Source organism: Eucyclogobius newberryi, unplaced genomic scaffold (assembly GCF_026437365.1).
Source record: "Eucyclogobius newberryi isolate DKJ021-1_F unplaced genomic scaffold, fEucNew1.0.hap1 SCAF_20, whole genome shotgun sequence".
Taxonomy (NCBI): domain Eukaryota; kingdom Metazoa; phylum Chordata; class Actinopteri; order Gobiiformes; family Gobiidae; genus Eucyclogobius; species Eucyclogobius newberryi.
In genome coordinates, this window is record NW_027315835.1 from 26,771,948 (window position 1) to 26,792,399 (window position 20,452).

Consider the following 20,452-nt stretch of genomic DNA (forward strand, 5'->3'; position numbering starts at 1 on the left):
CAACATGGTGATTCAGGAATGACCGGTCAGTGAGTCGGCGAAATAATTGAAAAATAAAAGATTTTGACGTATTTTCAACAAACTGCTGGTATTTTTTTTTCCAGTGGGCTAGTTTCATAGCGGGTCGGTCGGGTTACGGCAAACAGACATATTCTTTTGCTCAGCCTTAGCAATTTCCTTTTATTCTGTTTCCAAGGAGCAGTGTGCCAATTTCCCATTGAGCATATCTGATATGTTTTCTTGAAATTGTGCTTTGAAAAGGGAAGATTTTAATGCACATTGTCAGGTATTGCCTTTCACAACCATCAACAGTCCTCTTACAACCACGAAGGGATTCGAACCCTCAGTCTTCTGATCCGAAGTCAGAAGCCTTATCCATTAGGCCACGTGGTCCTGGTTCCGTCTGAACAGGCACATTGGAATGCAGCATGCCAATATTTTTCCATGCCCTCTTCACCTTCTTCCGGAAGCCCGTCCGACTTCGGGAGAAACTAAGTTCTACACAAGACTAAAAAGCCATTTTCAGGCCGCCCAGGGAATCGGTGCAGATTTGCATGATGAACATTGGATATTTAAAAAAAACTGGGCGGGACGGAATTTTGTCAATATGGTGGAATATTTTGTCACATCAGGGCTTTAAAACATTGCTTCTCTTGGCACTGTAGCTTAGTTGGTCAAAGTGCCTGTCTCGTAAACAGGAGATTCTGGGTTCAAATCCCAGCAGTGTCTTTTTACAGTAGGTTCTTTGGTACGAATTTGTAAACAACAAGAAGGCTAAGCTAATTTCGAAGGACTCTGATCCTTAATCCTTTTCATCCAAGTTCATTAGACCACAAGCTCAATATTTGCTCTTCTGTTGTTGTTTTTTTTGTGGAGCAGGCTCCCTTAACGATAGCCTACTGACATTCCATTCATTTTATGCTGGAATTTTTGTTTCAAATTTTGTTCTAAAAGTCAATAACATTGGCGCTGTAGCTTAGATGGTCAAAGTGCCTGTCTTGTAAACAGGATATCCTGGGTTCAAATCCCAGCAGTGCCTTTTGATATTGTGTTCTTTGGTATGAAAATGCAAACAATGCATCTTAGCTAACCACTAAGGAATCCCACGCTTAAATCTTTTAATCCAAGTCCATTAGAGCAGCTACTTGATTTTAGCTTAGTTGGTCAAAGTGTCTGTCTTGTAAACGTTTTACATTGTGTTCTTTGGTACAAATTTGCAAAGAATAGGAAGGCTTAGCCAACAACGAAGGAATCAGTCCCCTACATCTTTTGATCCAAGTTCATGAGGCAACAAGCTCAAATTGAGCCTTTTGTGTTTAGTTTTTTATTGAGCAGGCTCCCTCAAATAGCTCACTGGCTTTAACGCTGTTTTTTCCGCAAAATTTTGTTTGTAAATGTGTCAACATTGGCGCTGTGGCTTAGTTGGTCAAAGTGCCTGTCTAGTAAACAGGAGATCCTGGGTTCAAATCCCAGCAGTGCCTTTACACATTGTGCTCTTTCCTATGAAAAAGAAAGCTACAACATTTCTTGGCAAACCACGGAGGAATCCGACACCTACATATTTATTTCAAGTCTATTGAAGGCACATATCCTACATTAGGCTACCCCAAATAAATTGTCTGTTTGCTGTAACCCGAGTCAACATTTTTCATCTGGGTCGGACGGTAGGCAAATTCTTGTTTTTTTTACGTTGAAGGCAAAAAAAAGATCCCAATTTTGTCATTTTTTTGAGTCGGAGTGACCACCAGGGGTCAGGCTTCAACAGTCAATGACGAAAAACGTCTCTATCAACCCGATCGGGAGACTAAATCTCACGATTTTAAGATATTTCAATCGACCTTTTGTACGCCGCTATCCTTTATTTTGGTAGCTAAGGCGAGCGGGGGGAACATGCGGCATCCCAGAATGCATTTGCGTAAGTCAAATTTCACACCCTGACAGAGCGTGACATTACTATGGACATGTCAGTGGCGCCGACAAGGCCAAATCAACTCGTAAATGGCAATGAGAAGACTCCTACGCGCGCTCTATTTTGTTACAGACACATGTGGAGGACTGAAAAGGAAGATCCACATGTGTTAAGCGGTGCGTCTTCAGTCCTTTGAGATGAAAGTCAGGTTTACAAGTGTGATAAAAATATTCGACACGGTGATTCAGGAATGACCGGTCAGTGAGTCGGCGAAATAATTGAAAAATAAAAGATTTTGAAGTATTTTCAACAAACTGCTGTTATTTTTTTTTCAGTCGGCTAGTTTCATAGCGGGTCGGTCGGGTTACGGCAAACAGACATATTCTTTTGCTCAGCCTTAGCAATTTCCTTTTATTCTGTTTCCAAGGAGCAGTGTGCCAATTTCCCATTGAGCATATCTGATATGTTTTCTTGAAATTGTGCTTTGAAAAGGGAAGATTTTAATGCACATTGTCAGGTATTGCCTTTCACAACCATCAACAGTCCTCTTTCAACCACGAAGGGATTCGAACCCTCAGTCTTCTGACCCGAAGTCAGAAGCCCTATCCATTAGGCCACGTGGTCCTGGTTTCGTCTAAACAGGCACATTGGAATGCAGCATGCCAATATTTTTCCATGCCCTCTTCACCTTCTTCCGGAAGCCCGTCCGACTTCGGGAGAAACTAAGTTCTACACAAGACTAAAAAGCCATTTTCAGGCCGCCCAGGGAATCGGTGCAGATTTGCATGATGAACATTGGATATTTAAAAAAAACTGGGCGGGACGGAATTTTGTCAATATGGTGGAATATTTTGTCACATCAGGGCTTTAAAACATTGCTTCTCTTGGCACTGTAGCTTAGTTGGTCAAAGTGCCTGTCTCGTAAACAGGAGATTCTGGGTTCAAATCCCAGCAGTGTCTTTTTACAGTAGGTTCTTTGGTACGAATTTGTAAACAACAAGAAGGCTAAGCTAATTTCGAAGGACTCTGATCCTTAATCCTTTTCATCCAAGTTCATTAGACCACAAGCTCAATATTTGCTCTTCTGTTGTTTTTTTTTTTGTGGAGCAGGCTCCCTTAACGATAGCCTACTGACATTCCATTCATTTTATGCTGGAATTTTTGTTTCAAATTTTGTTCTAAAAGTCAATAACATTGGCGCTGTAGCTTAGATGGTCAAAGTGCCTGTCTTGTAAACAGGAGATCCTGGGTTCAAATCCCAGCAGTGCCTTTTGATATTGTGTTCTTTGGTATGAAAATGCAAACAATGCATCTTAGCTAACCACTAAAGAATCCCACGCTTAAATCTTTTAATCCAAGTCCATTAGAGCAGCTACTTGATTTTAGCTTAGTTGGTCAAAGTGTCTGTCTTGTAAACGTTTTACATTGTGTTCTTTGGTACAAATTTGCAAAGAATAGGAAGGCTTAGCCAACAACGAAGGAATCAGTCCCCTACATCTTTTGATCCAAGTTCATGAGGCAACAAGCTCAAATTGAGCCTTTTGTGTTTAGTTTTTTATTGAGCAGGCTCCCTCAAATAGCTCACTGGCTTTAACGCTGTTTTTTCTGCAAAATTTTGCTTGTAAATGTGTCAACATTGCCGCTGTGGCTTAGTTGGTCAAAGTGCCTGTCTAGTAAACAGGAGATCCTGGGTTCAAAGCCCAGCAGTGCCTTTACACATTGTGCTCTTTCCTATGAAAAAGGAAGCTACAACATTTCTTGGCAAACCACGGAGGAATCAGACACCTACATATTTATTTCAAGTCTATTGAAGGCACATATCCTACATTAGGCTACCCCAAATAAATTGTCTGTTTGCTGTAACCCGAGTCAACATTTTTCATCTGGGTCGGACGGTAGGCAAATTCTTGTTTTTTTTACGTTGAAGGCAAAAAAAAAGATCCCAATTTTGTCATTTTTTGAGTCGGAGTGACCACCAGGGGTCAGGCTTCAACAGTCAATGACGAAAAACGTCTCTATCAACCCGATCGGGAGACTAAATCTCACGATTTTAAGATATTTCAATCGACCTTTTGTACGCCGCTATCCTTTATTTTGGTAGCTAAGGCGAGCGGGGGGAACATGCGGCATCCCAGAATGCATTTGCGTAAGTCAAATTTCACACCCTGACAGAGCGTGACATTACTATGGACATGTCAGTGGCGCCGACAAGGCCAAATCAACTCGTAAATGGCAATGAGAAGACTCCTACGCGCGCTCTATTTTGTTACAGACACATGTGGAGGACTGAAAAGGAAGATCCACATGTGTTAAGCGGTGCGTCTTCAGTCCTTTGAGATGAAAGTCAGGTTTACAAGTGTGATAAAAATATTCGACACGGTGATTCAGGAATGACCGGTCAGTGAGTCGGCGAAATAATTGAAAAATAAAAGATTTTGACGTATTTTCAACAAACTGCTGTTATTTTTTTTCATTCGGCTAGTTTCATAGCGGGTCGGTCGGGTTACGGCAAACAGACATATTCTTTTGCTCAGCCTTAGCAATTTCCTTTTATTCTGTTTCCAAGGAGCAGTGTGCCAATTTCCCATTGAGCATATCTGACATGTTTTCTTGAAATTGTGCTTTGAAAAGGGAAGATTCTAATGCACATTGTCAGGTATTGCCTTACACAACCATCAACAGTCCTCTTACAACCACGAAGGGATTCGAACCCTCAGTCTTCTGATCCGAAGTCAGACGCCTTATCCATTAGGCCACGTGGTCCTGGTTTCGTCTGAACAGGCACATTGGTATGCAGCATGCCAATATTTTTCCATGCCCTCTTCACCTTCTTCCGGAAGCCCGTCCGACTTCGGGAGAAACTAAGTTCTACACAAGACTAAAAAGCCATTTTCAGGCCGCCCAGGGAATCGGTGCAGATTTGCATGATGAACATTGGATATTTAAAAAAAACTGGGCGGGACGGAATTTTGTCAATATGGTGGAATATTTTGTCACATCAGGGCTTTAAAACATTGCTTCTCTTGGCACTGTAGCTTAGTTGGTCAAAGTGCCTGTCTCGTAAACAGGAGATTCTGGGTTCAAATCCCAGCAGTGCCTTTTTACAGTAGGTTCTTTGGTACGAATTTGTAAACAACAAGAAGGCTAAGCTAATTTCGAAGGACTCTGATCCTTAATCCTTTTCATCCAAGTTCATTAGACCACAAGCTCAATATTTGCTCTTCTGTTTTTTTTTTTTTTTGTGGAGCAGGCTCCCTTAACAATAGCCTACTGACATTCCATTCATTTTATGCTGGAATTTTTTTTTCAAATTTTGTTCTAAAAGTCAATAACATTGGCGCTGTAGCTTAGTTGGTCAAAGCGCCTGTCTTGTAAACAGGAGATCCTGGGTTCAAATCCCAGCAGTGCCTTTTGAAATTGTGTTCTTTGGTATGAAAATGCAAACAATGCATCTTAGCTAACCACTAAGGAATCCCACGCTTAAATCTTTTAATCCAAGTCCATTAGAGCAGCTACTTGATTTTAGCTTAGTTGGTCAAAGTGTCTGTCTTGTAAACGTTTTACATTGTGTTCTTTGGTACAAATTTGCAAAGAATAGGAAGGCTTAGCCAACAACGAAGGAATCAGTCCCCTACATCTTTTGATCCAAGTTCATGAGGCAACAAGCTCAAATTGAGCCTTATGTGTTTAGTTTTTTATTGATTAGGCTCCCTCAAATAGCTCACTGGCTTTAACGCTGTTTTTTCCGCAAAATTTTGCTTGTAAATGTGTCAACATTGGCGCTGTGGCTTAGTTGGTCAAAGTGCCTGTCTAGTAAACAGGAGATCCTGGGTTCAAATCCCAGCTGTGCCTTAACACATTGTGCTCTTTCCTATGAAAAAGGAAGCTACATTTCTTGGCAAACCACGGAGGAATCCGACACCTACATATTTATTTCAAGTCTATTGAAGGCACATATCCTACATTAGGCTACCCCAAATAAATTGTCTGTTTGCTGTAACCCGAGTCAACATTTTTCATCTGGGTCGGACGGTAGGCAAATTCTTGTTTTTTTTACGTTGAAGGCAAAAAAAAAGATCCCAATTTTGTCATTTTTTGAGTCGGAGTGACCACCAGGGGTCAGGCTTCAACAGTCAATGACGAAAAACGTCTCTATCAACCCGATCGGGAGACTAAATCTCACGATTTTAAGATATTTCAATCGACCTTTTGTACGCCGCTATCCTTTATTTTGGTAGCTAAGGCGAGCGGGGGGAACATGCGGCATCCCAGAATGCATTTGCGTAAGTCAAATTTCACACCCTGACAGAGCGTGACATTACTATGGACATGTCAGTGGCGCCGACAAGGCCAAATCAACTCGTAAATGGCAATGAGAAGACTCCTACGCGCGCTCTATTTTGTTACAGACACATGTGGAGGACTGAAAAGGAAGATCCACATGTGTTAAGCGGTGCGTCTTCAGTCCTTTGAGATGAAAGTCAGGTTTACAAGTGTGATAAAAATATTCGACACGGTGATTCAGGAATGACCGGTCAGTGAGTCGGCGAAATAATTGAAAAATAAAAGATTTTGACGTATTTTCAACAAACTGCTGTTATTTTTTTTTCAGTCGGCTAGTTTCATAGCAGGTCGGTCGGGTTACGGCAAACAGACATATTCTTTTGCTCAGCCTTAGCAATTTCCTTTTATTCTGTTTCCAAGGAGCAGTGTGCCAATTTCCCATTGAGCATATTTGATATGTTTTCTTGAAATTGTGCGAAGATTCTAATGCACATTGTCAGGTATTGCCTTTCACAACCATCAACAGTCCTCTTACAACAACGAAGGGATTCGAACCCTCAGTCTTCTGATCCAAAGTCAGACGCCTTATCCATTAGGCCACGTGGTCCTGGTTTCGTCTGAACAGGCACATTGGAATGCAGCATGCCAATATTTTTCCATGCCCTCTTCACCTTCTTCCGGAAGCCCGTCCGACTTCGGGAGAAACTAAGTTCTACACAAGACTAAAAAGCCATTTTCAGGCCGCCCAGGGAATCGGTGCAGATTTGCATGATGAACATTGGATATTTAAAAAAAACTGGGCGGGACGGAATTTTGTCAATATGGTGGAATATTTTGTCACATCAGGGCTTTAAAACATTGCCTCTCTTGGCACTGTAGCTTAGTTGGTCAAAGTGCCTGTCTCGTAAACAGGAGATTCTGGGTTCAAATCCCAGCAGTGCCTTTTTACAGTAGGTTCTTTGGTACGAATTTGTAAACAACAAGAAGGCTAAGCTAATTTCGAAGGACTCTGATCCTTAATCCTTTTCATCCAAGTTCATTAGACCACAAGCTCAATATTTGCTCTTCTGTTGTTGTTTTTTTTTGTGGAGCAGGCTCCCTTAACGATAGCCTACTGACATTCCATTCATTTTATGCTGGAATTTTTGTTTCGAATTTTGTTCTAAATGTCAATAACATTGGCGCTGTAGCTTAGTTGGTCAAAGTGCCTGTCTTGTAAACAGGAGATCCTGGGTTCAAATCCCAGCAGTGCCTTTTGATATTGTGTTCTTTGGTATGAAAATGCAAACAATGCATCTTAGCTAACCACTAAGGAATCCCACGCTTAAATCTTTTAATCCAAGTCCATTAGAGCAGCTACTTGATTTTAGCTTAGTTGGTCAAAGTGTCTGTCTTGTAAACGTTTTACATTGTGTTCTTTGGTACAAATTTGCAAAGAATAGGAAGGCTTAGCCAACAACGAAGGAATCAGTCCCCTACATCTTTTGATCCAAGTTCATGAGGCAACAAGCTCAAATTGAGCCTTTTGTGTTTAGTTTTTTATTGAGCAGGCTCCCTCAAATAGCTCACTGGCTTTAACGCTGTTTTTTCCGCAAAATTTTGCTTGTAAATGTGTCAACATTGGCGCTGTGGCTTAGTTGGTCAAAGTGCCTGTCTAGTAAACAGGAGATCCTGGGTTCAAATCCCAGCAGTGCCTTTACACATTGTGCTCTTTCCTATGAAAAAGGAAGCTACATTTCTTGGCAAACCACGGAGGAATCCGACACCTACATATTTATTTCAAGTCTATTGAAGGCACATATCCTACATTAGGCTACCCCAAATAAATTGTCTGTTTGCTGTAACCCGAGTCAACATTTTTCATCTGGGTCGGACGGTAGGCAAATTCTTGTTTTTTTTACGTTGAAGGCAAAAAAAAAGATCCCAATTTTGTCATTTTTTGAGTCGGAGTGACCACCAGGGGTCAGGCTTCAACAGTCAATGACGAAAAACGTCTCTATCAACCCGATCAGGAGACTAAATCTCACGATTTTAAGATATTTCAATCGACCTTTTGTACGCCGCTATCCTTTATTTTGGTAGCTAAGGCGAGCGGGGGGAACATGCGGCATCCCAGAATGCATTTGCGTAAGTCAAATTTCACACCCTGACAGAGTGTGACATTACTATGGACATGTAAGTGGCGCCGACAAGGCCAAATCAACTCGTAAATGGCAATGAAAAGACTCCTTCGCGCGCTCTATTTTGTTACAGACACATGTGGAGGACTGAAAAGGAAGATCCACATGTGTTAAGCGGTGCGTCTTCAGTCCTTTGAGATGAAAGTCAGGTTTACAAGTGTGATAAAAAATATTCGACACGGTGATTCAGGAATGACCGGTCAGTGAGTCGGCGAAATAATTGAAAAATAAAAGATTTTGACGTATTTTCAACAAACTGCTGTTATTTTTTTTTCAGTCGGCTAGTTTCATAGCGGGTCGGTCGGGTTACGGCAAACAGACATATTCTTTTGCTCAGCCTTAGCAATTTCCTTTTATTCTGTTTCCAAGGAGCAGTGTGCCAATTTCCCATTGAGCATATCTGATATGTTTTCTTGAAAAGGGAAGATTTTAATGCACATTGTCAGGTATTGCCTTTCACAACCATCAATAGTCCTCTTACAACCACGAAGGGATTCGAACCCTCAGTCTTCTGATCCGAAGTCAGACGCCTTATCCATTAGGCCACGTGGTCCTGGTTTCGCCTGAACAGGCACATTGGAATGCAGCATGCCAATATTCTTCCATGCCCTCTTCACCTTCTTCCGGAAGCCCGTCCGACTTCGGGAGAAACTAAGTTCTACACAAGACTAAAAAGCCATTTTCAGGCCGCCCAGGGAATCGGTGCAGATTTGCATGATGAACATTGGATATTTAAAAAAAACTGGGCGGGACGGAATTTTGTCAATATGGTGGAATATTTTGTCACATCAGGGCTTTAAAACATTGCTTCTCTTGGCACTGTAGCTTAGTTGGTCAAAGTGCCTGTCTCGTAAAACAGGAGATTCTGGGTTCAAATCCCAGCAGTGCCTTGTTACAGTAGGTTCTTTGGTACGAATTTGTAAACGACAAGAAGGCTAAGCTAATTTCGAAGGACTCTGATCCTTAATCCTTTTCATCCAAGTTCATTAGACCACAAGCTCAATATTTGCTCTTCTGTTGTTGTTTTTTTTTGTGGAGCAGGCTCCCTTAACGATAGCCTACTGACATTCCATTCATTTTATGCTGGAATTTTTTTTTCAAATTTTGTTCTAAAAGTCAATAACATTGGCGCTGTAGCTTAGTTGGTCAAAGTGCCTGTCTTGTAAACAGGAGATCCTGGGTTCAAATCCCAGCAGTGCCTTTTGATATTGTGTTCTTTGGTATGAAAATGCAAACAATGCATCTTAGCTAACCACTAAGGAATCCCACGCTTAAATCTTTTAATCCAAGTCCATTAGAGCAGCTACTTGATTTTAGCTTAGTTGGTCAAAGTGTCTGTCTTGTAAACGTTTTACATTGTGTTCTTTGGTACAAATTTGCAAAGAATAGGAAGGCTTAGCCAACAACGAAGGAATCAGTCCCCTACATCTTTTGATCCAAGTTCATGAGGCAACAAGCTCAAATTGAGCCTTATGTGTTTAGTTTTTTTATTGATTAGGCTCCCTCAAATAGCTCACTGGCTTTAACGCTGTTTTTTCCGCAAAATTTTGCTCGTAAATGTGTCAACATTGGCGCTGTGGCTTAGTTGGTCAAAGTGCCTGTCTAGTAAACAGGAGATCCTGGGTTCAAATCCCAGCTGTGCCTTTACACATTGTGCTCTTTCCTATGAAAAAGGAAGCTACATTTCTTGGCAAACCACGGAGGAATCCGACACCTACATATTTATTTCAAGTCTATTGAAGGCACATATCCTACATTAGGCTACCCCAAATAAATTGTCTGTTAGCTGTAACCCGAGTCAACATTTTTCATCTGGGTCGGACGGTAGGCAAATTCTTGTTTTTTTTACGTTGAAGGCAAAAAAAAAGATCCCAATTTTGTCATTTTTTGAGTCGGAGTGACCACCAGGGGTCAGGCTTCAACAGTCAATGACGAAAAACGTCTCTATCAACCCGATCGGGAGACTAAATCTCACGATTTTAATATATTTCAATCGACCTTTTGTACGCCGCTATCCTTTATTTTGGTAGCTAAGGCGAGCGGGGGGAACATGCGGCATCCCAGAATGCATTTGCGTAAGTCAAATTTCACACCCTGACAGAGCGTGACATTACTATGGACATCTCAGTGGCGCCGACAAGGCCAAATCAACTCGTAAATGGCAATGAGAAGACTCCTATGCGCGCTCTATTTTGTTACAGACACATGTGGAGGACTGAAAGGGAAGATCCACATGTGTTACGCGGTGCGTCTTCAGTCCTTTGAGATGAAAGTAAGGTTTACAAGTGTGATAAAAATATTCGACACGGTGATTCAGGAATGACCGGTCAGTGAGTCGGCGAAATAATTGAAAAATAAAAGATTTTGACGTATTTTCAACAAACTGCTGTTATTTTTTTTTCAGTCGGCTAGTTTCATAGCGGGTCGGTCGGGTTACGGCAAACAGACATATTCTTTTGCTCAGCCTTAGCAATTTCCTTTTATTCTGTTTCCAAGGAGCAGTGTGCCAATTTCCCATTGAGCATATCTGATATGTTTTCTTGAAATTGTGCTTTGAAAAGGGAAGATTTTAATGCACATTGTCAGGTATTGCCTTTCACAACCATCAATAGTCCTCTTACAACCACGAAGGGATTCGAACCCTCAGTCTTCTGATCCGAAGTCAGACGCCTTATCCATTAGGCCACGTGGTCTTGGATTTGTCTGAACAGGCACATTGGAATGCAGCATGCCAATATTTTTCCATGCCCTCTTCACCTTCTTCCGGAAGCCCGTCCGACTTCGGGAGAAACTAAGTTCTACACAAGACTAAAAAGCCATTTTCAGGCCGCCCAGGGAATCGGTGCAGATTTGCATGATGAACATTGGATATTTAAAAAAAACTGGGCGGGACGGAATTTTGTCAATATGGTGGAATATTTTGTCACATCAGGGCTTTAAAACATTGCTTCTCTTGGCACTGTAGCTTAGTTGGTCAAAGTGCCTGTCTCGTAAACAGAAGATTCTGGGTTCAAATCCCAGCAGTGCCTTTTTACAGTAGGTTCTTTGGTACGAATTTGTAAACAACAAGAAGGCTAAGCTAATTTCGAAGGACTCTGATCCTTAATCCTTTTCATCCAAGTTCATTAGACCAGAAGCTCAATATTTGCTCTTCTGTTGTTTTTTTTTTTTGTGGAGCAGGCTCCCTTAACGAAAGCCTACTGACATTCCATCCATTTTATGCTGGAATTTTTTTTTCAAATTTTGTTCTAAAAGTCAATAACATTGGCGCTGTAGCTTAGTTGGTCAAAGTGCCTGTCTTGTAAACAGGAGATCCTGGGTTCAAATCCCAGCAGTGCCTTTTCACATTGTGCTCTTTCCTATGAAAAAGGAAGCTACAACATTTCTTGGTGAACCACGGAGGAATCCGACACCTACATATTTATTTCAAGTCTATTGAAGGCACATATCCTACATTAGGCTACCCCAAATAAATTGTCTGTTTGCTGTAACCCGAGTCAACATTTTTCATCTGGGTCGGACGGTAGGCAAATTCTTGTTTTTTTTACGTTGAAGGCAAAAAAAAAGATCCCAATTTTGTCATTTTTTGAGTCGGAGTGACCACCAGGGGTCAGGCTTCAACAGTCAATGACGAAAAACGTCTCTATCAACCCGATCGGGAGACTAAATCTCACGATTTTAAGATATTTCAATCGACCTTTTGTACGCCGCTATCCTTTATTTTGGTAGCTAAGGCGAGCGGGGGGAACATGCGGCATCCCAGAATGCATTTGCGTAAGTCAAATTTCACACCCTGACAGAGCGTGACATTACTATGGACATGTCAGTGGCGCCGACAAGGCCAAATCAACTCGTAAATGGCAATGAGAAGACTCCTATGCGCGCTCTATTTTGTTACAGACACATGTGGAGGACTGAAAGGGAAGATCCACATGTGTTACGCGGTGCGTCTTCAGTCCTTTGAGATGAAAGTAAGGTTTACAAGTGTGATAAAAATATTCGACACGGTGATTCAGGAATGACCGGTCAGTGAGTCGGCGAAATAATTGAAAAATAAAAGATTTCGACGTATTTTCAACAAACTGCTGATATCTTTTTTTCAGTCGGCTAGTTTCATAGCGGGTCGGTCGGGTTACGGCAAACAGACATATTCTTTTGCTCAGCCATAGCAATTTCCTTTTATTCTGTTTCCAAGGAGCAGTGTGCCAATTTCCCATTGAGCAGATCTGATATGTTTTCTTGAAATTGTGCTTTGAAAAGGGAAGATTCTAATGCACATTGTCAGGTATTGCCTTTCACAACCATCAACAGTCCTCTTACAACCACGGAAGGATTCGAACCCTCAGTCTTCTGATCCGAAGTCAGACGCCTTATCCATTAGGCCACGTGGTCTTGGTTTTGTCTGAACAGGCACATTGGAATGCAGCATGCCAATATTTTTCCATGCCCTCTTCACCTTCTTCCGGAAGCCCGTCCGACTTCGGGAGAAACTAAGTTCTACACAAGACTAAAAAGCCATTTTCAGGCCGCCCAGGGAATCGGTGCAGATTTGCATGATGAACATTGGATATTTAAAAAAAACTGGGCGGGACGGAATTTTGTCAATATGGTGGAATATTTTGTCACATCAGGGCTTTAAAACATTGCTTCTCTTGGCACTGTAGCTTAGTTGGTCAAAGTGCCTGTCTCGTAAACAGGAGATTCTGGGTTCAAATCCCAGCAGTGCCTTTTTACAGTAGGTTCTTTGGTACGAATTTGTAAACAACAAGAAGGCTAAGCTAATTTCGAAGGACTCTGATCCTTAATCCTTTTCATCCAAGTTCATTAGACCAGAAGCTCAATATTTGCTCTTCTGTTGTTGTTTTTTTTGTGGAGCAGGCTCCCTTAACGAAAGCCTACTGACATTCCATTCATTTTATGCTGGAATTTTTTTTTCAAATTTTGTTCTAAAAGTCAATAACATTGGCGCTGTAGCTTAGTTGGTCAAAGTGCCTGTCTTGTAAACAGGAGATCCTGGGTTCAAATCCCAGCAGTGCCTTTTCACATTGTGCTCTTTCCTATGAAAAAGGAAGCTACAACATTTCTTGGCAAACCACGGAGGAATCCGACACCTACATATTTATTTCAAGTCTATTGAAGGCACATATCCTACATTAGGCTACCCCAAATAAATTGTCTGTTTGCTGTAACCCGAGTCAACATTTTTCATCTGGGTCGGACGGTAGGCAAATTCTTGTTTTTTTTACGTTGAAGGCAAAAAAAAAGATCCCAATTTTGTCATTTTTTGAGTCGGAGTGACCACCAGGGGTCAGGCTTCAACAGTCAATGACGAAAAACGTCTCTATCAACCCGATCGGGAGACTAAATCTCACGATTTTAAGATATTTCAATCGACCTTTTGTACGCCGCTATCCTTTATTTTGGTAGCTAAGGCGAGCGGGGGGAACATGCGGCATCCCAGAATGCATTTGCGTAAGTCAAATTTCACACCCTGACAGAGCGTGACATTACTATGGACATGTCAGTGGCGCCGACAATGCCAAATCAACTCGTAAATGGCAATGAGAAGACTCCTACGCGCGCTCTATTTTGTTACAGACACATGTGGAGGACTGAAAAGGAAGATCCACATGTGTTAAGCGGTGCGTCTTCAGCCCTTTGAGATGAAAGTCAGGTTTACAAGTGTGATAAAAATATTCGACACGGTGATTCAGGAATGACCGGTCAGTGAGTCGGCGAAATAATTGAAAAATAAAAGATTTTGACGTATTTTCAACAAACTGCTGATATTTTTTTTTCAGTCGGCTAGTTTCATAGCGGGTCGGTTGGGTTACGGCAAACAGACATATTCTTTTGCTCAGCCTTAGCAATTTCCTTTTATTCTTTTTCCAAGGAGCAGTGTGCCAATTTCCCATTGAGCATATCTGATATGTTTTCTTGAAATTGTGCTTTGAAAAGGGAAGATTTTAATGCACATTGTCAGGTGTTGCCTTTCACAACCATCAACAGTCCTCTTACAACCACGAAGGGATTCGAACCCTCAGTCTTCTGAGCCGAAGTCAGACGCCTTATCCATTAGGCCACGTGGTCCTGGTTTCGTCTGAACAGGCACATTGGAATGCAGCATGCCAATATTTTTCCATGCCCTCTTCACCTTCTTCCGGAAGCCCGTCCGACTTCGGGAGAAACTAAGTTCTACACAAGACTAAAAAGCCATTTTCAGGCCGCCCAGGGAATCGGTGCAGATTTGCATGATGAACATTGGATATTTAAAAAAAACTGGGCGGGACGGAATTTTGTCAATATGGTGGAATATTTTGTCACATCAGGGCTTTAAAACATTGCTTCTCTTGGCACTGTAGCTTAGTTGGTCAAAGTGCCTGTCTCGTAAATAGGAGATTCTGGGTTCAAATCCCAGCAGTGCCTTTTTACAGTAGGTTCTTTGGTACGAATTTGTAAACAACAAGAAGGCTAAGCTAATTTCGAAGGACTCTGATCCTTAATCCTTTTCATCCAAGTTCATTAGACTACAAGCTCAATATTTGCTCTTCTGTTGTTGTTTTTTTTGTGGAGCAGGCTCCCTTAACGATAGCCTACTGACATTCCATTCATTTTATGCTGGAATTTTTTTTTCAAATTTTGTTCTAAAAGTCAATAACATTGGCGCTGTAGCTTAGTTGGTCAAAGTGCCTGTCTTGTAAACAGGAGATCCTGGGTTCAAATCCCAGCAGTGCCTTTTGATATTGTGTTCTTTCCTATGAAAAAGGAAGCTACAACATTTCTTGGCAAACCACGGAGGAATCCGACACCTACATATTTATTTCAAGTCTATTGAAGGCACATATCCTACATTAGGCTACCCCAAATAAATTGTCTGTTTGCTGTAACCCGAGTCAACATTTTTCATCTGGGTCGGACGGTAGGCAAATTCTCGTTTTTTTTACGTTGAAGGCAAAAAAAAAGATCCCAATTTTGTCATTTTTTGAGTCGGAGTGACCACCAGGGGTCAGGCTTCAACAGTCAATGACGAAAAACGTCTCTATCAACCCGATCGGGAGACTAAATCTCACGATTTTAAGATATTTCAATCGACCTTTTGTACGCCGCTATCCTTTATTTTGGTAGCTAAGGCGAACGGGGGGAACATGCGGCATCCCAGAATGCATTTGCGTAAGTCAAATTTCACACCCTGACAGAGCGTGACATTACTATGGACATGTCAGTGGCGCCGACAAGGCCAAATCAACTCGTAAATGGCAATGAGAAGACTCCTACGTGCGCCCTATTTTGTTACAGACACATGTGGAGGACTGAAAAGGAAGATCCACATGTGTTACGCGATGCGTCTTCAGTCCTTTGAGATGAAAGTCAGGTTTACAAGTGTGATAAAAATATTCGACACGGTGATTCAGGAATGACCGGTCAGTGAGTCGGCGAAATAATTGAAAAATAAAAGATTTCGACGTATTTTCAACAAACTGCTGATATCTTTTTTTCAGTCGGCTAGTTTCATAGCGGGTCGGTCGGGTTACGGCAAACAGACATATTCTTTTGCTCAGCCATAGCAATTTCCTTTTATTCTGTTTCCAAGGAGCAGTGTGCCAATTTCCCATTGAGCAGATCTGATATGTTTTCTTGAAATTGTGCTTTGAAAAGGGAAGATTCTATTGCACATTGTCAGGTATTGCCTTTCACAACCATCAACAGTCCTCTTACAACCACCAAGGGATTCGAACCCTCAGTCTTCTGATCCGAAGTCAGACACCTTATCCATTAGGCCACGTGGTCCTGGTTTCGTCTGAACAGGCACATTGGAATGCAGCATGCCAATATTTTTCCATGCCCTCTTCACCTTCTTCCGGAAGCCCGTCCGACTTCGGGAGAAACTAAGTTCTACACAAGACTAAAAAGCCATTTTCAGGCCGCCCAGGGAATCGGTGCAGATTTGCATGATGAACATTGGATATTTAAAAAAAACTGGGCGGGACGGAATTTTGTCAATATGGTGGAATATTTTGTCACATCAGGGCTTTAAAACATTGCTTCTCTTGGCACTGTAGCTTAGTTGGTCAAAGTGCCTGTCTTGTAAACAGGAGATTCTGGGTTCAAATCCCAGCAGTGCCTTTTTACAGTAGGTTCTTTGGTACGAATTTGTAAACAACAAGAAGGCTAAGCTAATTTCGAAGGACTCTGATCCTTAATCCTTTTCATCCAAGTTCATTAGACCACAAGCTCAATATTTGCTCTTCTGTTGTTGTTTTTTTTGTGGAGCAGGCTCCCTTAACGAAAGCCTACTGACATTCCATTCATTTTATGCTGGAATTTTTTTTTCAAATTTTGTTCTAAAAGTCAATAACATTGGCGCTGTAGCTTAGTTGGTCAAAGTGCCTGTCTTGTAAACAGGAGATCCTGGGTTCAAATCCCAGCAGTGCCTTTTCACATTGTGCTCTTTCCTATGAAAAAGGAAGCTACAACATTTCTTGGCAAACCACGGAGGAATCCGACACCTACATATTTATTTCAAGTCTATTGAAGGCACATATCCTACATTAGGCTACCCCAAATAAATTGTCTGTTTGCTGTAACCCGAGTCAACATTTTTCATCTGGGTCGGACGGTAGGCAAATTCTTGTTTTTTTTTACGTTGAAGGCAAAAAAAAAGATCCCAATTTTGTCATTTTTTGAGTCGGAGTGACCACCAGGGGTCAGGCTTCAACAGTCAATGACGAAAAACGTCTCTATCAACCCGATCGGGAGACTAAATCTCACGATTTTAAGATATTTCAATCGACCTTTTGTACGCCGCTATCCTTTATTTTGGTAGCTAAGGCGAGCGGGGGGAACATGCGGCATCCCAGAATGCATTTGCGTAAGTCAAATTTCACACCCTGACAGAGCGTGACATTACTATGGACATGTCAGTGGCGCCGACAATGCCAAATCAACTCGTAAATGGCAATGAGAAGACTCCTACGCGCGCTCTATTTTGTTACAGACACATGTGGAGGACTGAAAAGGAAGATCCACATGTGTTACGCGGTGCGTCTTCAGTCCTTTGAGATGAAAGTCAGGTTTACAAGTGTGATAAAAATATTCGACACGGTGATTCAGGAATGACCGGTCAGTGAGTCGGCGAAATAATTGAAAAATAAAAGATTTTGACGTATTTTCAACAAACTGCTGATATTTTTTTTTCAGTCGGCTAGTTTCATAGCGGGTCGGTTGGGTTACGGCAAACAGACATATTCTTTTGCTCAGCCTTAGCAATTTCCTTTTATTCTGTTTCCAAGGAGCAGTGTGCCAATTTCCCATTGAGCATATCTGATATGTTTTCTTGAAATTGTGCTTTGAAAAGGGAAGATTTTAATGCACATTGTCAGGTGTTGCCTTTCACAACCATCAACAGTCCTCTTACAACCACAAAGGGATTCGAACCCTCAGTCTTCTGAGCCGAAGTCAGACGCCTTATCCATTAGGCCACGTGGTCCTGGTTTCGTCTGAACAGGCACATTGGAATGCAGCATGCCAATATTTTTCCATGCCCTCTTCACCTTCTTCCGGAAGCCCGTCCGACTTCGGGAGAAACTAAGTTCTACACAAGACTAAAAAGCCATTTTCAGGCCGCCCAGGGAATCGGTGCAGATTTGCATGATGAACATTGGATATTTAAAAAAAACTGGGCGGGACGGAATTTTGTCAATATGGTGGAATATTTTGTCACATCAGGGCTTTAAAACATTGCTTCTCTTGGCACTGTAGCTTAGTTGGTCAAAGTGCCTGTCTCGTAAATAGGAGATTCTGGGTTCAAATCCCAGCAGTGCCTTTTTACAGTAGGTTCTTTGGTACGAATTTGTAAACAACAAGAAGGCTAAGCTAATTTCGAAGGACTCTGATCCTTAATCCTTTTCATCCAAGTTCATTAGACTACAAGCTCAATATTTGCTCTTCTGTTGTTGTTTTTTTTGTGGAGCAGGCTCCCTTAACGATAGCCTACTGACATTCCATTCATTTTATGCTGGAATTTTTTTTTCAAATTTTGTTCTAAAAGTCAATAACATTGGCGCTGTAGCTTAGTTGGTCAAAGTGCCTGTCTTGTAAACAGGAGATCCTGGGTTCAAATCCCAGCAGTGCCTTTTGATATTGTGTTCTTTCCTATGAAAAAGGAAGCTACAACATTTCTTGGCAAACCACGGAGGAATCCGACACCTACATATTTATTTCAAGTCTATTGAAGGCACATATCCTACATTAGGCTACCCCAAATAAATTGTCTGTTTGCTGTAACCCGAGTCAACATTTTTCATCTGGGTCGGACGGTAGGCAAATTCTTGTTTTTTTTACGTTGAAGGCAAAAAAAAAGATCCCAATTTTGTCATTTTTTGAGTCGGAGTGACCACCAGGGGTCAGGCTTCAACAGTCAATGACGAAAAACGTCTCTATCAACCCGATCGGGAGACTAAATCTCACGATTTTAAGATATTTCAATCGACCTTTTGTACGCCGCTATCCTTTATTTTGGTAGCTAAGGCGAACGGGGGGAACATGCGGCATCCCAGAATGCATTTGCGTAAGTCAAATTTCACACCCTGACAGAGCGTGACATTACTATGGACATGTCAGTGGCGCCGACAAGGCCAAATCAACTCGTAAATGGCAATGAGAAGACTCCTACGCGCGCTCTATTTTGTTACAGACACATGTGGAGGACTGAAAAGGAAGATCCACATGTGTTACGCGATGCGTCTTCAGTCCTTTGAGATGAAAGTCAGGTTTACAAGTGTGATAAAAATATTCGACACGGTGATTCAGGAATGACCGGTCAGTGAGTCGGCGAAATAATTGAAAAATAAAAGATTTCGACGTATTTTCAACAAACTGCTGATATCTTTTTTTCAGTCGGCTAGTTTCATAGCGGGTCGGTCGGGTTACGGCAAACAGACATATTCTTTTGCTCAGCCATAGCAATTTCCTTTTATTCTGTTTCCAAGGAGCAGTGTGCCAATTTCCCATTGAGCAGATCTGATATGTTTTCTTGAAATTGTGCTTTGAAAAGGGAAGATTCTATTGCACATTGTCAGGTATTGCCTTTCACAACCATCAACAGTCCTCTTACAACCACGAAGGAATTCGAACCCTCAGTCTTCTGATCCGAAGTCAGACACCTTATCCATTAGGCCACGTGGTCCTGGTTTGGTCTGAACAGGCACATTGGAATGCAGCATGCCAATATTTTTCCATGCCCTCTTCACCTTCTTCCGGAAGCCCGTCCGACTTCGGGAGAAACTAAGTTCTACACAAGACTAAAAAGCCATTTTCAGGCCGCCCAGGGAATCGGTGCAGATTTGCATGATGAACATTGGATATTTAAAAAAAACTGGGCGGGACGGAATTTTGTCAATATGGTGGAATATTTTGTCACATCAGGGCTTTAAAACATTGCTTCTCTTGGCACTGTAGCTTAGTTGGGCAAAGTGCCTGTCTTGTAAACAGGAGATTCTGGGTTCAAATCCCAGCAGTGCCTTTTTACAGTAGGTTCTTTGGTACGAATTTGTAAACAACAAGAAGGCTAAGCTAATTTCGAAGGACTCTGATCCTTAATCCTTTTCATCCAAGTTCATTAGACCACAAGCTCAATATTTGCTCTTCTGTTGTTGTTTTTTTTGTGGAGCAGGCTCCCTTAACGAAAGCCTACTGACATTCCATTCATTTTATGCTGGAATTTTTTTTTCAAATTTTGTTCTAAAAGTCAATAACATTGGCGCTGTAGCTTAGTTGGTCAAAGTGCCTGTCTTGTAAACAGGAGATCCTGGGTTCAAATCCCAGCAGTGCCTTTTCACATTGTGCTCTTTCCTATGAAAAAGGAAGCTACAACATTTCTTGGCAAACCACGGAGGAATCCGACACCTACATATTTATTTCAAGTCTATTGAAGGCACATATCCTACATTAGGCTACCCCAAATAAATTGTCTGTTTGCTGTAACCCGAGTCAACATTTTTCATCTGGGTCGGACGGTAGGCAAATTCTTGTTTTTTTTTACGTTGAAGGCAAAAAAAAAGATCCCAATTTTGTCATTTTT

The 20,452-nt window shown here is 41.7% G+C and overlaps 36 non-coding genes across 36 annotated transcripts; 27 read left to right on the forward strand and 9 right to left on the reverse strand.

Annotated features, from left to right (window-relative positions):
* Window positions 1-320: 320 nt before the first annotated feature.
* On the reverse strand, window positions 321-393 carry trnar-ucg (transfer RNA arginine (anticodon UCG)). The gene has a single exon. It is a non-coding gene; the product is annotated as a tRNA-Arg (tRNA).
* Window positions 394-655: 262 nt separating this feature from the next.
* Window positions 656-729, forward strand: trnat-cgu (transfer RNA threonine (anticodon CGU)). Its single transcript has one exon. It is a non-coding gene; the product is annotated as a tRNA-Thr (tRNA).
* A 236-nt stretch (window positions 730-965) lies between these two features.
* Window positions 966-1,039, forward strand: trnat-ugu (transfer RNA threonine (anticodon UGU)). Its single transcript has one exon. It is a non-coding gene; the product is annotated as a tRNA-Thr (tRNA).
* Window positions 1,040-1,407: 368 nt separating this feature from the next.
* Window positions 1,408-1,481, forward strand: trnat-agu (transfer RNA threonine (anticodon AGU)). The gene has a single exon. It is a non-coding gene; the product is annotated as a tRNA-Thr (tRNA).
* Window positions 1,482-2,460: 979 nt separating this feature from the next.
* Window positions 2,461-2,533, reverse strand: trnar-ucg (transfer RNA arginine (anticodon UCG)). The gene has a single exon. It is a non-coding gene; the product is annotated as a tRNA-Arg (tRNA).
* A 262-nt stretch (window positions 2,534-2,795) lies between these two features.
* Window positions 2,796-2,869, forward strand: trnat-cgu (transfer RNA threonine (anticodon CGU)). Its single transcript has one exon. It is a non-coding gene; the product is annotated as a tRNA-Thr (tRNA).
* Window positions 2,870-3,105: 236 nt separating this feature from the next.
* On the forward strand, window positions 3,106-3,179 carry trnat-ugu (transfer RNA threonine (anticodon UGU)). Its single transcript has one exon. It is a non-coding gene; the product is annotated as a tRNA-Thr (tRNA).
* A 368-nt stretch (window positions 3,180-3,547) lies between these two features.
* trnat-agu (transfer RNA threonine (anticodon AGU)) lies at window positions 3,548-3,621 on the forward strand. The gene has a single exon. It is a non-coding gene; the product is annotated as a tRNA-Thr (tRNA).
* A 978-nt stretch (window positions 3,622-4,599) lies between these two features.
* On the reverse strand, window positions 4,600-4,672 carry trnar-ucg (transfer RNA arginine (anticodon UCG)). The gene has a single exon. It is a non-coding gene; the product is annotated as a tRNA-Arg (tRNA).
* A 262-nt stretch (window positions 4,673-4,934) lies between these two features.
* On the forward strand, window positions 4,935-5,008 carry trnat-cgu (transfer RNA threonine (anticodon CGU)). Its single transcript has one exon. It is a non-coding gene; the product is annotated as a tRNA-Thr (tRNA).
* A 237-nt stretch (window positions 5,009-5,245) lies between these two features.
* Window positions 5,246-5,319, forward strand: trnat-ugu (transfer RNA threonine (anticodon UGU)). Its single transcript has one exon. It is a non-coding gene; the product is annotated as a tRNA-Thr (tRNA).
* Window positions 5,320-5,687: 368 nt separating this feature from the next.
* Window positions 5,688-5,761, forward strand: trnat-agu (transfer RNA threonine (anticodon AGU)). Its single transcript has one exon. It is a non-coding gene; the product is annotated as a tRNA-Thr (tRNA).
* A 1,301-nt stretch (window positions 5,762-7,062) lies between these two features.
* Window positions 7,063-7,136, forward strand: trnat-cgu (transfer RNA threonine (anticodon CGU)). Its single transcript has one exon. It is a non-coding gene; the product is annotated as a tRNA-Thr (tRNA).
* A 237-nt stretch (window positions 7,137-7,373) lies between these two features.
* trnat-ugu (transfer RNA threonine (anticodon UGU)) lies at window positions 7,374-7,447 on the forward strand. The gene has a single exon. It is a non-coding gene; the product is annotated as a tRNA-Thr (tRNA).
* A 368-nt stretch (window positions 7,448-7,815) lies between these two features.
* Window positions 7,816-7,889, forward strand: trnat-agu (transfer RNA threonine (anticodon AGU)). The gene has a single exon. It is a non-coding gene; the product is annotated as a tRNA-Thr (tRNA).
* A 964-nt stretch (window positions 7,890-8,853) lies between these two features.
* On the reverse strand, window positions 8,854-8,926 carry trnar-ucg (transfer RNA arginine (anticodon UCG)). The gene has a single exon. It is a non-coding gene; the product is annotated as a tRNA-Arg (tRNA).
* Window positions 8,927-9,188: 262 nt separating this feature from the next.
* On the forward strand, window positions 9,189-9,263 carry trnat-cgu (transfer RNA threonine (anticodon CGU)). Its single transcript has one exon. It is a non-coding gene; the product is annotated as a tRNA-Thr (tRNA).
* Window positions 9,264-9,500: 237 nt separating this feature from the next.
* trnat-ugu (transfer RNA threonine (anticodon UGU)) lies at window positions 9,501-9,574 on the forward strand. Its single transcript has one exon. It is a non-coding gene; the product is annotated as a tRNA-Thr (tRNA).
* A 369-nt stretch (window positions 9,575-9,943) lies between these two features.
* trnat-agu (transfer RNA threonine (anticodon AGU)) lies at window positions 9,944-10,017 on the forward strand. The gene has a single exon. It is a non-coding gene; the product is annotated as a tRNA-Thr (tRNA).
* A 976-nt stretch (window positions 10,018-10,993) lies between these two features.
* trnar-ucg (transfer RNA arginine (anticodon UCG)) lies at window positions 10,994-11,066 on the reverse strand. The gene has a single exon. It is a non-coding gene; the product is annotated as a tRNA-Arg (tRNA).
* Window positions 11,067-11,328: 262 nt separating this feature from the next.
* trnat-cgu (transfer RNA threonine (anticodon CGU)) lies at window positions 11,329-11,402 on the forward strand. The gene has a single exon. It is a non-coding gene; the product is annotated as a tRNA-Thr (tRNA).
* A 237-nt stretch (window positions 11,403-11,639) lies between these two features.
* Window positions 11,640-11,713, forward strand: trnat-ugu (transfer RNA threonine (anticodon UGU)). Its single transcript has one exon. It is a non-coding gene; the product is annotated as a tRNA-Thr (tRNA).
* A 979-nt stretch (window positions 11,714-12,692) lies between these two features.
* trnar-ucg (transfer RNA arginine (anticodon UCG)) lies at window positions 12,693-12,765 on the reverse strand. The gene has a single exon. It is a non-coding gene; the product is annotated as a tRNA-Arg (tRNA).
* Window positions 12,766-13,027: 262 nt separating this feature from the next.
* Window positions 13,028-13,101, forward strand: trnat-cgu (transfer RNA threonine (anticodon CGU)). Its single transcript has one exon. It is a non-coding gene; the product is annotated as a tRNA-Thr (tRNA).
* A 236-nt stretch (window positions 13,102-13,337) lies between these two features.
* On the forward strand, window positions 13,338-13,411 carry trnat-ugu (transfer RNA threonine (anticodon UGU)). Its single transcript has one exon. It is a non-coding gene; the product is annotated as a tRNA-Thr (tRNA).
* A 979-nt stretch (window positions 13,412-14,390) lies between these two features.
* On the reverse strand, window positions 14,391-14,463 carry trnar-ucg (transfer RNA arginine (anticodon UCG)). Its single transcript has one exon. It is a non-coding gene; the product is annotated as a tRNA-Arg (tRNA).
* Window positions 14,464-14,725: 262 nt separating this feature from the next.
* trnat-cgu (transfer RNA threonine (anticodon CGU)) lies at window positions 14,726-14,799 on the forward strand. Its single transcript has one exon. It is a non-coding gene; the product is annotated as a tRNA-Thr (tRNA).
* A 236-nt stretch (window positions 14,800-15,035) lies between these two features.
* On the forward strand, window positions 15,036-15,109 carry trnat-ugu (transfer RNA threonine (anticodon UGU)). Its single transcript has one exon. It is a non-coding gene; the product is annotated as a tRNA-Thr (tRNA).
* Window positions 15,110-16,088: 979 nt separating this feature from the next.
* trnar-ucg (transfer RNA arginine (anticodon UCG)) lies at window positions 16,089-16,161 on the reverse strand. Its single transcript has one exon. It is a non-coding gene; the product is annotated as a tRNA-Arg (tRNA).
* Window positions 16,162-16,423: 262 nt separating this feature from the next.
* trnat-ugu (transfer RNA threonine (anticodon UGU)) lies at window positions 16,424-16,497 on the forward strand. The gene has a single exon. It is a non-coding gene; the product is annotated as a tRNA-Thr (tRNA).
* Window positions 16,498-16,733: 236 nt separating this feature from the next.
* Window positions 16,734-16,807, forward strand: trnat-ugu (transfer RNA threonine (anticodon UGU)). Its single transcript has one exon. It is a non-coding gene; the product is annotated as a tRNA-Thr (tRNA).
* Window positions 16,808-17,787: 980 nt separating this feature from the next.
* On the reverse strand, window positions 17,788-17,860 carry trnar-ucg (transfer RNA arginine (anticodon UCG)). The gene has a single exon. It is a non-coding gene; the product is annotated as a tRNA-Arg (tRNA).
* A 262-nt stretch (window positions 17,861-18,122) lies between these two features.
* On the forward strand, window positions 18,123-18,196 carry trnat-cgu (transfer RNA threonine (anticodon CGU)). Its single transcript has one exon. It is a non-coding gene; the product is annotated as a tRNA-Thr (tRNA).
* Window positions 18,197-18,432: 236 nt separating this feature from the next.
* On the forward strand, window positions 18,433-18,506 carry trnat-ugu (transfer RNA threonine (anticodon UGU)). The gene has a single exon. It is a non-coding gene; the product is annotated as a tRNA-Thr (tRNA).
* Window positions 18,507-19,820: 1,314 nt separating this feature from the next.
* On the forward strand, window positions 19,821-19,894 carry trnat-ugu (transfer RNA threonine (anticodon UGU)). Its single transcript has one exon. It is a non-coding gene; the product is annotated as a tRNA-Thr (tRNA).
* A 236-nt stretch (window positions 19,895-20,130) lies between these two features.
* trnat-ugu (transfer RNA threonine (anticodon UGU)) lies at window positions 20,131-20,204 on the forward strand. The gene has a single exon. It is a non-coding gene; the product is annotated as a tRNA-Thr (tRNA).
* Window positions 20,205-20,452: the final 248 nt, after the last annotated feature.